General features: G+C 37.0%; 1 long non-coding RNA gene across 1 annotated transcript; it reads left to right on the forward strand.

Annotated features, from left to right (window-relative positions):
• The first annotated feature begins 1463 nt into the window (after positions 1-1463).
• On the forward strand, positions 1464-2863 carry LOC143422022 (uncharacterized). Its single transcript, XR_013101620.1, has 2 exons — positions 1464-1706; positions 2089-2863. It is a non-coding gene; the product is annotated as an uncharacterized LOC143422022 (long non-coding RNA).
• The last annotated feature ends 6153 nt before the right edge of the window (positions 2864-9016 follow it).

Consider the following 9016-nt stretch of genomic DNA (forward strand, 5'->3'; position numbering starts at 1 on the left):
GCTAGCAACCAAGCTGCTCATAGCGTCAGAAGGCTCCACCTCCAACCTAAAGAAACATCTGGAACTAAGTTATTTTTAAAAAAAACTAATGTTAGTCTACGGCAACTACCTTGTGATAGTTGTGGTAGCTACCTGGGTTATGTGCCACTTCAGAATCTTGGATGTACTATTGCTGTGTGATTTATTACGATTGCTGAAGGCTACTCGCCACCAAGCTAGCATTGTTACAACCTGCTTGCTGCAAATAATCATGTGCACTTCTGAAAGCAGTCTATGAACTAACCTCAGCTAATACCAGCTAAAAAATTTAGCTCTGTGGCAAGTAGTCTTCAGTAATAGTAATAAATCACACAGCAATAGTAAGAGAGTGATATTATACCCCTCTCGTCAAACTGACAGGTCATTAATTATTCATGAGCTCCGGAAGTAATTACTTCCGGAGCTCCGGAAGTAGGAAGTAATTAAGGAAGTAATAAAAATATGATATTCCTAAAAATATGATATTCATAAAAATATAATTGATTATTTAGAAAGTTTCTTATATATCAAAATAGCATTCTTTTATTTCTTTAAGCAATTAAATTTTTTTTATTTTTTTATGCTCAAAAAACGCCATCTGGTGGCGGGTCAGTGTGTGTGTGCGCGCCCGCGCGCGCCCGAGGCTGTGTGTCTGGGCGTGCGGGGGCGCGCCCGTGTCTCCGGACCGTGCTCTCTCGCTCAGGCTCCGTGCTCATGTGTTTAAAAATGTATTAAACCATATTAAAATTGTTTAGTTAAACTTGTGCTTTTATAACGTTCAGTATGGCCACAAACACATGCTGCATGCCTTGGGGGAAAACTTTATTTCGATTTATATGCATTTGTAGATTTAGAATAAAACTCATACTGATGTGACAATAAAAGTGATTTGATTTGATACTCAGAAAAAACTCGCGATCCCCTAACCCTAACCCTCCTTAGAAACATAAGCAGGGAAAACTCCTTAAAAAACCCTCCGCGTTTTCTCCAAAACCCTACAATAACTTGTTAGGGTACCCCCTCTATTCCCAAAACCTTATATTCGATAACAGGGGAAATCCTGAAAAATTCCTTAGTCTTTTTTCTCAAATTCAGCGCCCCGCGGCTCCCTTCATGCTCAGCCAAACAAAGCCAAAACTCCTTTAAAAAAAAATTTCTCCGCGATTTCTCCAAATCCCTAGAATAACTTGTTAGCTACCCCTCTATTCCCAAAACCTTATATTCGATAACAGGGAAAATCCTTAGTCTTTTTTCTTCAAAAACTTCCCTCTTACTAGCAACCTCTAAAATTCAACGCACACTCTAAGTTCTACCTCGCTCTTAATCTCCGATCCACAACTTCTTGCAGAGCACAATTTTTTCCTGCTTGTTCGCTGCCCGCTCTGCTCCCGAATGCGCTGCTTACCTCGTTCGAAATTTGCGCCAGAGACCAACTCCCCCCCTTACTTCGCCCCGCTGCCAATCACATAACTATTGCACCGCTCCCTTCGCACCCCGGTTAGCCAATCCGCTCCAGGTCCGATTTTTATGATCTCCCGCTCAGGTTAAGACTACCCCCGAGCTCCCAGAAGACCCCTGCCTTCAGCCATATCAACAACTGGAACCGCTCAGACTGCTTGCGAGTTCGCATAGGGAGCGGCCGATTTCAACAGCAACTTGCGTCTCTTTCCTTATCCGCATATCATTCGGTAAGTGTTAATCTTCCTCTCTAACTACATTTTTGCATTTTCCTTTTTACCATTCTGTCAATCCTTTCATTTAAAAAAATAAATAAATATCACAATGGTTTGTAACACGTACAATACACCATCCATCCATCCATTCGCCTCCACTTATCCTTTTTTCAGGCTCGCGCGGTGCGCTGGAGCCTATCCCACGTACAATACACTTTAAAATATATATAAGCTCCACTTTTAACTCCCGTAAAAGTTTATACATTACATGTCTACATCACCTATCATGGCCTCATCGGGTATCTCATATCATCTTGTTATTGTTATGTTATGCTCCTTTGATATTTTGCTAGTTTGCGTGTTTTAAAACTCTTTTTGTTTTTCTTTATATTTTTAGACCCAGATGTGTTAACCTGATCCCTGCGAAACACCAGCTCTGCGTGGATTTTGACCGCGAGTGACCGGATGTTGTTTCCGGCCTGAGGTTGCCTGAAATGCCGTGAGGCTCGTTTGAAAGATTGCGCCCGAGACCAACTCCGCCTCCAAGGCATGCCTACCTTTAGCTGCCACCAGTGAGATATCAGAGCCGGGCTCCACATATCCAATCAGGAGCACGAGCAAGACAGCTTTTGCAGACTCTCCAGAAATATACAAGTCCTTACCAACTGCTCTGCAACCCAGTGTTTCTGGTCCCCTCACTAACATCGCTTTTTGAGATATTTTTTATGAACCACCAAAAAAGCAATTTTACCCCACAGTACAGAAGACTGGGTCTGAGGGCAGCAGCGGGGACAAATGATTGTAATGAAGCGACGGACATTTCATGGCTGGTCTTGCATAATCGTGAGTTATTATGTCATATGGTGATAAGTACATAGTTTTGCAAGAGGCATACAAGCACTGTGGAAAAAGTAATCATAAAACTGTTTTTGTGAACACCCTACGTTATGCTTTAAAAAATGTGATACATGTAATGTGATCATCAAAGAACATGATTTTTTTTTTTAAACTTTTATTCTTATGCTTTTAAAGTATGTCAGATTATCTTAAAACACTTATTTGTATGTTATAATGTTTTTCTTACACCATGTGTAATTTTTATAGACACCTTATTCATTGTATCAATGTGTAATTATGTATCTTTTGATAAATAAATAAAATATTTAATCTTGTATTTGTGTACTTTCTGGTGATTCAATAAAAAATTAGTCACATATCGCTCTGATAAACACAGATGGCTGAAAGAAATGTTTGATGGAACAAAGGAAACAAGTGTCTTGCTGCTAAACTTTTAAGTCACCATGGTTTAAATGAGAAAGTCTGTATGTAAAACATGAAAAACTCCATATCAGTGATATCTACAAAGGTGTACTCATTTCTTTGTAATGGTACTTTACTGTTCCAATGAAACAAAAAGAAAATCTCATTTTTAAAGTACATTTTTCGGCCATCCTGACCTATTTTCAGGGGCAAGAATGTTGATGTTAGACTGTGTTTTAAATCAGGTTGTGATCTTAAACTAACTATCACAGCACTGATTTCAGTTGTAATGTCAATTAGAATCCCAATTTGGCTTTTCTCCAGTCAGTGTTATGGTGAAATTTAACTTGTTCTTTTGTGTAATTGCACATGGCCCAGCAAAGGACCCCTTAGTAAACTGTACAGCATAAGTTTTCAATTCACTTTTGTCAGAAAACTTCACAGTATGAGAAGTTACAGCACAGTTTCTCCAAACGTGTGGTTCTTTTTCAGCCAGCGTGCTTTTAGAGCATCTACATTAGCTCATGTAGTAAAAGTACAATCAGTAAGTGTACTTTAACATTTGAGATTCCGAGTCACTCTTGCTTAGATCATGTGAACTATATCATGAACCTTTTTTTGTATAATGCATCAAACGTGTTCAAATCAGTTTATTTTCAATTTATTTTAACTAATCTAGAGACAAGCAACTCCTTTTTAGCTTCTGTTATGTATTTACCTCTCACACCTTAATCTAGATGTTAGTGTTCTCAGAGTTAACATGTCTCATGTTGCCATGTTGTATTTCTAATACCCAGCCTCAGTGTTCGCCCTGTTGACCCTCAAATCCAAACACCAATGATCTAGATATTCACAAAATTCATAAGGAGATTCTTAAGGTCTTAAGTTTTGTTGTTTTTATGTTTTACAAAAAAAAAACTTCACATTTTTTATATTTTTAAACGAAAGTGACATGCAAGGATATTTTTCTTTAGTGATGTTGCTTCAGCAATCTCAAATACTAATTATTCTGGGAATTTTTATGGTCAAACTATGTGATTTTCCAAATGTGTGTGTGTGTGGAGTAAAATGACCTTGTTCTTATGATGTTGTCACCGTGAATCATTTAGGATTAACAACACAAATTGTATCGATAGCAGAAACAGTCTTATAACTTATAATTCTCACACGTTACCGCTAGTTTTACAAACGCAGTCTTCTTCAGCTCTGTTTATGTAGCTTTTATGAAACTGATTTTCCATAGTACAAGTAGAATTTAATTTTTCTTTGCTCTCCAGTATAAATGCAATAATTTGCAGGCTTTTTACTGAAACTCTCACAATGCAACACTCAATGCTCAGAGCTTCATATATCAACAGCTCTGAAAATATCTTCTTTTTTAAAGTAATGTAGGACAGGATCTCTCACTCTCTGTGTCTCAAAAAAACCCAACTAAACTGGCAATCACCACTAAACAAATGAAAGTAGTTTATGGCTTTTTTATCAGCTGCATTTCTTTCATTTATGTATTGATCCCATTGTTTATTGGTAATGCTTTTAGGTCACTGTTTTAGCATGTCTGCCTCACACTCCATTTAAACAGTTTAACAGATAGTGGGGTCTGGTAAGGAAGTTGGGGGGAAGCAGACAACTCCACAGGAAGAGTCTTTTTGTCTTTTCTCCACTGTAAAAGATAGCAAGGCAGTGTGAAACTTTCTTTGCGGGAAAGACAAAACTGAGAGCCATGCTAGGCTCAGTGAGAGACTCTGCTCACCCTCTGCCCCAGCGATGGCAGTCCCTCACCAAGCTCGATTTCTGTTCTTTGTCTTGATTAAAGAATGGTAGCTACCGCTCATCGCTTGTCTGCAGGCTTTATTAAACGGAAAACTTCCACAACAACCTCTAAACAGTGGTTTATGGCTTTTTGTCACCTGCAACACCATGTAACACTTGGATGTTAGATTCTTTTACCAGTCAGTGTTGTTAGCCCCAACCCCCAGGCTCCAGGTGTCTGAGCTCTAACCCTGGCTGCCAAATGTCCCCCTGAGGCCTTTGTGCCTTTTACCACCAGACTAAGTTTGTAGTCCTATCTACTAATATTATTTTATTTTTTTATTATAGCACAAGGTTCAGTTAGGTTACTACTTTGACTTCCTCAATTTGAGCACATTTCTGACCCGATACTTTATCAAGCTTTTACTCGAGTGTTTTTGACACTAGCAGCTGTACTTCTACTTAAGTGAAAATTGCCTGCAATTTTGCCACCTCAGTTGCCACTTTTCTGGAGTTTGTACACTTTTTATAATGAAACGTTCAACGTTTTACGTGTTATCCTTGATCACAGTTCTAAACAAGTTAACTTTCTTCACTTCAAAGTAACCCAAAAAAGAAACTATATGTCCAGTTCTCTTTACTCCAAACCTGGTTTAAGGCTATGCTGTTGTTGTGATATGGCCATACAAATAATATTAAGTTTAATTAATCTTTTAAAAAAATGGCTGCTTCATGGCTACCTGTTCAGAGAATTTGCAGACTTTTATGGAAACTGTCACAATGTAACACTCTCACTGTCAAAACAGGGTTGATCCATGTTTCTATGAACACTGATTAATATATCAACAGCTCTGAAAATCCTTTTTTTTTTTAAGTAAAGCAGAACAGGATCTCTGTATCTCTAAAAATCCCAACAAATGGAAGTAGTTTATGGATCTTTATCACCTGCAACACCATGTAACACCTAGATGTTAGACTCTTTTACCATCACATTTGCAAGGGTTTATGTGTTATCCTTGATCACAGTTCTAAATAAGTTAACTTTCTTGACATAAAAGTAGCCCAAAGAAGACAAATATATGTCCAGTTCTTTTTTACTCCAAACCTACTGATCGGAAAACATTATGTGATGCTGGAAGTTTTCATCCTATCCATCTGCAAAACAAGTTTACCTGTAAGCCAACACATTAGACGTAAGCAAATTTGTGAAATTCCTGAACAATGTGCTTTGTGGAGTAGCAGTAGTACTAGAACTAGTACTAGTAGTCCTAGTATTCTGCAGCAATCAGGCTTCAAGAGTGATCACTCTTCTGGCTTTCAAATGGTGAAAACATGTCACAGTCTTAACCGCAAATCAGAAATGTTGGTAAATTTAAAAAGGAATTTAAACGTCAGCTTTGACATAGACACAGACTTTATTAATGCCACACTCAGGAAATTCACATGTTACACATGATTTAGCTCACGTGCTAAAACCCCAGAGCAATAACCCCATCAGCACCATTAGCCTGAGTGTTGATCCTCCAGGTGAGTGAGTGGAGTTGAGTGTGTGTGTGTGTGTGTGTGTGTGTGTGTGTGTGTGTGTGTGATCAGAGGTGAAGCTGCTTTCTGCAAAGTCTCATCAACAACATCTTTAGAAACAAACATCAACAACCAGGAAGAGTCTAAAAGCACTAAATATGAAACAGACCATTTACCATACCCAACACTGAGCTCCTGCACAGTCAGATGGAGTGAAACATAATGTCCCAGTGGTGTTCTGTTGGATTTAGCAGGTGAGCGTTGTTGCCAGTCAAAACCTTTTTTTGGAAACTCTTTACAAGAATCAATGTAATTATTTGTTTTACTTGAATCAAATGTATTGGTTTATATACCTGAAATAAAACTTTTTTTTGGAAACCCGTTACATCAAATAAAACTTTCTTGGAAAAGCATTGCAAGAATCAATCGAGTTATTTGTTTTACCCCATTCAAATCTATTGGTTTCATTACATCAAATTAAATAATTTTGGAAACCCGTTACATCAAATAAAACTTTCTTGGAAAAACTTTACAAGAATCAATGTAATTATTTCTTTTACTTGAATCAAATGTAATGGTTTATATACCTGAAATAAAACTTTTTTGGAAACCCTGTACATGAAGTAAAAGGTTTTTGATCTTGTAAGTTCTGGCTTTAATATTTTCAGCTGATAAAGTGAACTTCATACAAACTCTGTGTTAGAAAAAGGGGATAGTTTACTACATGCTATAAAAACACAATCCTTAATCTTTTATTTTGCAACTTTATCTTTCTGTTCTGGTTTTTAGAGTGATTGTTTTATTGACTCGTACTTTGGGAATCACCCTGTTGTGAGAAAAGGATAAGCTGGGAGAGAATACAGCATTATACAAGCAGAGTGTTTTAGCTGTATCCGTAGATCTAAGACATAAACCTGTTGTTAAAAAAGAATAGTTAACTGAAGTGCAGATTTAATTTTAAATTATTTCACGAACTGTCCAGGAATTACAGAGAGCTTTATACTGATATGGTAAAATTCTCTGAGTGTATTGGTTGTATATGACAAGTATTTGTAAATCATTAGTAGTTACTCTTGCATAGGTGTTTTGCTTGTTTTAAATTTGTGCACTATTTATTTTTATTTTTTGTATTTTGTAATGAATCTCTAATTCACTTTTTCTTGTTGGCCTTGTTGTGTGTACCTCACAAGTCAAATTATACATTGTGATGGAGCAGTCACAATACACCCGCACGAGACACAGTTTGATTTTTCTAACACAGAGTTTGTATGAAGTTCACTTTATCAGCTGAAAATATTAAAGCCAGAACTTACAAGATCAAAAACCTTTTACTTCATGTACAGGGTTTCCAAAAAAGTTTTATTTCAGGTATATAAACCATTACATTTGATTCAAGTAAAAGAAATAATTACATTGATTCTTGTAAAGTTTTTCCAAGAAAGTTTTATTTGATGTAACGGGTTTCCAAAATTATTTAATTTGATGTAATGAAACCAATAGATTTGAATGGGGTAAAACAAATAACTCGATTGATTCTTGCAATGCTTTTCCAAGAAAGTTTTATTTGATGTAACGGGTTTCCAAAAAAAAGTTTTATTTCAGGTATATAAACCAATACATTTGATTCAAGTAAAACAAATAATTACATTGATTCTTGTAAAGAGTTTCCAAAAAAAGGTTTTGACTGGCAACAACGCTCACCTGCTAAATCCAACAGAACACCCCTGGGACATTATGTTTCACTCCATCTGACTGTGCAGGAGCTCAGTGTTGGGTATGGTAAATGGTCTGTTTCATATTTAGTGCTTTTAGACTCTTCCTGGTTGTTGATGTTTGTTTCTAAAGATGTTGTTGATGAGACTTTGCAGAAAGCAGCTTCACCTCTGATCACACACACACACACACACACACACACACACACACACACACACACACACACACTCAACTCCACTCACTCACCTGGAGGATCAACACTCAGGCTAATGGTGCTGATGGGGTTATTGCTCTGGGGTTTTAGCACGTGAGCTAAATCATGTGTAACATGTGAATTTCCTGAGTGTGGCATTAATAAAGTCTGTGTCTATGTCAAAGCTGACGTTTAAATTCCTTTTTAAATTTACCAACATTTCTGATTTGCGGTTAAGACTGTGACATGTTTTCACCATTTGAAAGCCAGAAGAGTGATCACTCTTGAAGCCTGGTTGCTGCAGAATACTAGGACTACTAGTACTAGTTCTAGTACTACTGCTACTCCACAAAGCACATTGTTCAGGAATTTCACAAATTTGCTTACGTCTAATGTGTTGGCTTACAGGTAAACTTGTTTTGCAGATGGATAGGATGAAAACTTCCAGCATCACATAATGTTTTCCGATCAGTAGGTTTGGAGTAAAAAAGAACTGGACATATATTTGTCTTCTTTGGGCTACTTTTATGTCAAGAAAGTTAACTTATTTAGAACTGTGATCAAGGATAACACATAAACCCTTGCAAATGTGATGGTAAAAGAGTCTAACATCTAGGTGTTACATGGTGTTGCAGGTGATAAAGATCCATAAACTACTTCCATTTGTTGGGATTTTTAGAGATACAGAGATCCTGTTCTGCTTTACTTAAAAAAAAAAAGGATTTTCAGAGCTGTTGATATATTAATCAGTGTTCATAGAAACATGGATCAACCCTGTTTTGACAGTGAGAGTGTTACATTGTGACAGTTTCCATAAAAGTCTGCAAATTCTCTGAACAGGTAGCCATGAAGCAGCCATTTTTTTAAAAGATTAATTAAACTTAAT

The sequence above is a fragment of the Maylandia zebra genome, linkage group LG14 (assembly GCF_041146795.1).
Source record: "Maylandia zebra isolate NMK-2024a linkage group LG14, Mzebra_GT3a, whole genome shotgun sequence".
Classification (NCBI taxonomy): domain Eukaryota; kingdom Metazoa; phylum Chordata; class Actinopteri; order Cichliformes; family Cichlidae; genus Maylandia; species Maylandia zebra.